Below are 6,261 nucleotides of genomic sequence, written 5' to 3'. Positions count from 1 at the left end.
GCCGACCAATCAGGGCGCCTGCTGCGGGTGTCACTCCCACAACCTGCTCCGCCCCTCTTCCGGAGGACGTGAGCGGGAAGACGACCCCCGGTGCTGGGGACCCCGATCCCCGGCGTCCCTGTTGGGATCGGGGCCCCAGGAGCGGCGGCGAGGGACAGTCCTGCAGTGTGGATCGTTGGAGGTGAGAGTGACAGCCTCCTGCTGTTGCTTAGCAACAGCTCCCAGCATGCAACAAGGGCATGCTGGGAGCTGTAGTTATGCAACAACAGGAGGCAGACCACCACAACTCCCAGCATGCCCTTATGGGCATGCTGGGACTTGTAGTTTTGCAACAGCTGGAGGCACATTCTTTCTATGTAAAAGTGTACCTTCAGCTGTTGTGTAACTACAACTCCCAGCTTGAACAATCAGCTAAACTGCATGCTGGGAGTTGTAGTGGTGCATCTGGTGGTTGCATAACTACAACTCCCAGCATGCCCGTTGGCTGTCGGTGACTGCTGAGAGTTGTAGTTTTGCAACAGCTGAAGGCACACTGAGTTAAGTAGTAAACCAGTGTGTCTCCAGCTGTTGCATAACTACAATCCCCAGCATCCCCAGCCAATGTAGTATGCCTCCGGCTGTTGCATAACTACAAGACCCAGCATGCCCTTCCGCTGTCCGTACATGCTGGGGGTTGTAGCTTTTGCAACAGCTGAAGGCACACTGGTTGCAAAACACTGAGTTTGTTACCAAACTCGGTGTTTCACAACCTGTGTGTCTCCAGCTGTTGCAAAACTACAACTCCCAGCATGCACTGATAGACCGTACATGCTGGGAGTTGTAGTTTTGCAACAGCTGGATGTTTCCCCCCCCCAATGTGAACGTACAGGGTACACTCACATGGGCGGAGGATTACAGTAAGTATCCGGCTGCAAGTTTGAGCTGCGGCAAATTTTCTGTCGCAGCTCAAACTGCCAGCGAGAAACTACTGTGAACCCCCCGCCCATGCGACTGTACCCTAAAAACACTACACTACAACACAATAAAATAAAAAGTAAAAAACACTGCATATACACATACCCCTACACAGCCCCCCTCCCCTCCCCAATAAAAATGAAAAACGTCTGGTACGCCACTGTTTCCAGAACGGAGCCTCCAGCTGTTGCAAAACAACTACTCCCAGTATTGCCAGATAGCCACTGACTGTCCAGGCATGCTGGGAGTTTTGCAACAGCTGGAGGCCCCCTGTTTGGGAATCACTGGCGTAGAATACCCCTATGTCCACCCCTATGCAATCCCTAATTTAGGCCTCAAATGCGCATGGCACTCTCACTTTAGAGCCCTGTCGTATTTCAAGGCAACAGTTTAGGGTCACATATGGGGTATCGCCGTACTCGGGAGAAATTGGGCTTCAAATTTTGTGGGGTATTTTCTGCTATTACCCTTTTTAAAAATGTAAAATTTTTGGGAAAACAAGCATTTTAGGTAAAAAAAATAAATTTTTTTTACATATAGAAAAGTCATGAAACACCTGTGGGGTATAAAGGTCCACTTAACCCCTTGTTACGTTCCCCGAGGGGTCTAGTTTCCAAAATGGTATGCCATGTGTTTTTTTTTTTTGCTGTCCTGGCACCATAGGGGCTTCCTAAATGCGGCATGCCCCCAGAGCAAAATTTGCTTTCAAAAAGCCAAATGTGACTCCTTCTGTTCTGAGACCTGTAGTGCGCCAGCAGAGCACTTTTCACCCCCATATGGGGTGTTTTCTGAATCGGGAGAAATTGGGCTTCAAATTTTGAGGGGTGTTTTCTGCTATTACCCTTTTTAAAAATGTAAAAATTTTGGGAAACCAAGCATTTTAGGTAAAAAAAAATAAAAAATGTTCACATATGCAAAAGTCGTGAAACACCTGTAGGGTATTAAGGTTCACATTACCCCTTGTTACGTTCCCCGAGGGGTCTAGTTTCCAAAATGGTATGCCATGTGTTTTTTTTTTTGCTGTTCTGGCACCATAGGGGCTTCCTATATGCGGCATGCCCCCAGAGCAAAATTTGCTTTCAAAAAGCCAAATGTGACTCCTTCTCTTCTGAGACCTGTAGTGCGCTAGCAGAGCACTTTTCACCCCCATATGGGGTGTTTTCTGAATCGGGAGAAATTGGGTTTAAAATTTTGGGGGGTATTTTCTGCTATTACACTTTTTAAAAATGTAAAATTTTTGGGAAACCAAGCATTTTTGGTAAAAATTTTTTTTATTTTTTTTACATATGCAAAAGTCGTGAAACACCTGTGGGGTATTAAGGTTCACTTTACCCCTTGTTACGTTCCCTGAGGAGTCTAGTTTCCAAAATGGTATACCATGTGTGTTTTTTTTGCTGTTCTGGCACCATAGGGGCTTCCTAAAGGTGACATGCCCCCCAAAAACCATTTGACGCTCCTTCCCTTCTGAGCCCTCTACTGCGCCCGCCGAACAATTAACATACACATATGAGGTATGTGCTTACTCGAGAGAAATTGGGTTTCAAATACAAGTAAAAATTTTCTCCTTTTTACCCCTTGCAAAAATTCTAAAATTGGGTCTACAAGAACATGCGAGTGTAAAAAATGAAGATTTTGAATTTTCTCCTTCACTTTGCTGCTATTCCTGTGAAACACCTAAAGGGTTAAAACACTTACTGAATGTCATTTTGAATACTTTGGGGGTTGTAGTTTTTATAATGGGGTCTTTTATGGGGCATTTCCAATATGAAGACCCTTCAAATCCACTTCAAACGTGAACTGGTCCATGAAAAATAGCGAGTTTGAAAATTTTGTGAAAAATTTCAAAATTGCTGCTGAACTTTGAAGCCCTCTGGTGTCTTCCAAAAGTAAAAACTCATAAATTTTATGATGCAAACATAAAGTAGACATATTGTATATGTGAACCCAAAAAAAAATATTTTGAATATCCATTTTCCTTACAAGCAGAAAGCTTCAAAGTTAGAAAAATGCAAAATTTTCATTTTTTTCATCAAATTTGGTGATTTTTCACCAAGAAAGGATGCAAGTTACCATAAAATTTTACCACTAAGTTAAAGTAGAATATGTCACGAAAAAACAATCTCGGAATCAGAATGATAACTAAAAGCATTCCAGAGTTATTAATGTTTAAAGTGACAGTGGTCAGAATTGCAAAAAACGCTCCGGTCCTTAAGGTGAAAAAGGGCTCGGTCCTTAAGGGGTTAATAGTTTTTATTGAAATAGTTTTTATTTTTATTTTAACAGCACATGAATAGTTAGAATAGCAGGTACATTGCTAATGTAACAGATACAAGCCCTGATTTTCAGAGTAATATTTTTTCCTGGACTATTTTTTCTCACACGTATTTATCAATGTTTCGACTTTGAAAATAGTCGGGGGGAAAAGTATCACTCTGAAAATCAGGGCTTGTATCTGTTACATTAGCAATGTACCTTCTATTCTAACTATTCATGTGCTGTTAAAATAAAAACTATTTCAATAAAAAAAAAAAAAAGTAAGGAATCTCCAGACAGAATTTCCGCCCAAGATGCTTTGGGTGGCGCTAGGACCGTGCGGACTGCATTGCCGTCCCTACAGGCGGCAGGCATTTCTGATAGGATCTTTTGGCGGATCTGCGCAGAAATGCATTTCCGTCTATAGGGACAGCAATGCAGTCCGTGTAGTCCTAGCACCGCCGGCGGGATCTCTAGCGGAAATTTCGTCCAGAGATTCCGCAGTGTAAACCCAGCCGAAATGTGTACATAAAGCTTAAAGGGGTACTCCGGCCCCAAGACATCTTATCCCATATCCAAAGGGGTGGAGTCGTGACGTCACAATACTCCGTCCCTGTGGTCGGGAGGCATAACAATGAGAGCCTCCAGTGTTTCCTGCAGTGCTTACAGGTGGGTGCTGCATGTTAGATTGCGGGGGACCCCCGTGGTGAGACATCTTATTCCTTATCCTTTGGATAGGGGATAAGATGTCTGAGGGCTGGAGTACAACTTTAAACATTGACAATTCGTAGCCACACTTAAATGGAGAGTTTCGAATGTGGTACATTTTTCTACTTTTTCTGGCACAAACATAGTAATAAATGTGTAGCATGAAGCACCAAAATTGAGGCACAGCAGGCATAATAAATGTGGGTCATTGCCCATATGTCTAATTTCATTATTGCTAGGCAACTGGACACTTTTTACACTCCTGAACCAGAGTAATTCCAGATCACCTTCACCCATTGTTACACACCTGTGCAGGGACCGGCAGCACCTCTGGCTTCACAATCGAATGCAGAAAAACAGGTTGTCCAGCACCAGGAGGTCTTAGTAAAATTCCTGCTGTATTAGAGTATGTTCACACAGCCGAACCTCCGCCCGAAGATATTCCAGGTCGGAGATTCTATCTGAGCAGCCGTCACCGTAATCCTTTGGCGCCAGGACAGCATGGACCGGTGTCGTCACCACTGACAGCAATGCAGTTGGCACGTAATTCCGACGAAAGAAGGAACCACCTTGAAGCAGATGGGCTACAGCAGCAGAAGACCACACAAGTGCCACTCCTGCCAGCTACAAACAGGAAAGTGAGGTTACAATTCACACAGGCACCGAAACTGGACAATGAAAGACTGGGAGAAAGGTGTCTGGTCTATTGAGTCTCCCTTCCAGCGGTGACATTCAGATGGCAGGGTCAGAATTTGGTGTAAACAACATGAAATCGTGGATCCCTCCTGCCTTGTATCAGGTTCAGGCTGCTGGTGGTGTAATGGTGGGGGGAACATTTTCTGGATACTTTGGGTCCCTTAGTACCTATTGATCCTGGTATAAACACCACAGCCTACCTGAGTATTGTTACTGACCATGTCCGTCCCTTTATGACCACAGTGGACCCATCTTCTGATACTTCCAACAGGATAATCATCTTCCACATGACAATGAGGTCACATGACATCATCTCATACAGGACAATGAAGTCACATGACATCATCTCATACAGGACAAAGAGGTCACATGACTCCAATGGCCTCCACAGTCACCAGATCTCATCCAATAGATCACTGCTGGGATGTGTTGGAACCGGAGATTCTCATCATGGATCCGACAGCAACTATGTGATGTCATCATGTCCATGTGGGGGAACTATGTGATGTCATCATGTCCATATGGGGGAACTGTGTGATGTCATCATGTATATATGGAGGAACTGTGTGATGTCATCATGTCCGTATGGAGGAACTGTGTGATGTCATCATGTCCATATGGAGGAAGTGTGTGATGTCATCATGTCCATATAGGGGAACTGTGTGATGTCATCATGTCCATATGGAGGAACTGTGTGATGTCATCATGTCCATATGGAGGAACTGTGTGATGTCATCATGTCCATATGGAGGAACTGTGTGATGTCATCATGTCTATATAGAGGAACTGTGTGATGTCATCATGTCCATATGGAGGAACTGTGTGATGTCATCATGTCCATATGGAGGAACTGTGTGATGTCATCATGTCCATATGGAGGAACTGTGTGATGTCATCATGTCCATATGGAGGAACTGTGTGATGTCATCATGTCCATATGGAGAAACTGTGTGATGTCATCATGTCCATATGGAGGAACTGTGTGATGTCATCATGTCCATATGGAGGAACTGTGTGATGTCATCATGTCCATATGGAGGAACTGTGTGATGTCATCATGTCCATATGGAGGAACTGTGTGATGTCATCATGTCCATATGGAGGAACTGTGTGATGTCATCATGTCCATATGGAGGAACTGTGTGATGACATGTCCATATGGGGGAACTGTGTGATGACATCATGTCCATATGGGGGAACTGTGTGATGACATCATGTCCATATGGGGGAACTGTGTGATGTCATCATGTCTATATGGAGGGACTGTGTGATGTCATCATGTCCATATGGAGGAACTGTGTGATGTCATCATGTCTATATGGAGGAACTGTGTGATGTCATCATGTCTATATGGAGGAACTGTGTGATGTCATCATGTCCATATGGAAGAACTGTGTGATGTCATCATGCCTATATGGAGGAACTGTGTGATGTCATCATGTCCATATGAACAAAATCTCTGAGAAATGTTTTCAGCACCTAAAAAGTGGGCAGTGAGTATAAATCTTTATGTACAAATGCTCCTCAAAATTAAAATTGGAACACTAATTTAGACAAGCTGTACGGTTATGCAAATCGACAAAGTAGCAGGTGTCGCTAAGATCTGCAAGTTATCAAGCTCCTAGTGCCAAATTGTGGCATGTGGGAGGG

Source organism: Hyla sarda, chromosome 3 (assembly GCF_029499605.1).
Source record: "Hyla sarda isolate aHylSar1 chromosome 3, aHylSar1.hap1, whole genome shotgun sequence".
Taxonomy (NCBI): Eukaryota; Metazoa; Chordata; class Amphibia; order Anura; family Hylidae; genus Hyla; species Hyla sarda.
Note: the sequence above shows the minus strand (reverse complement) of the source record.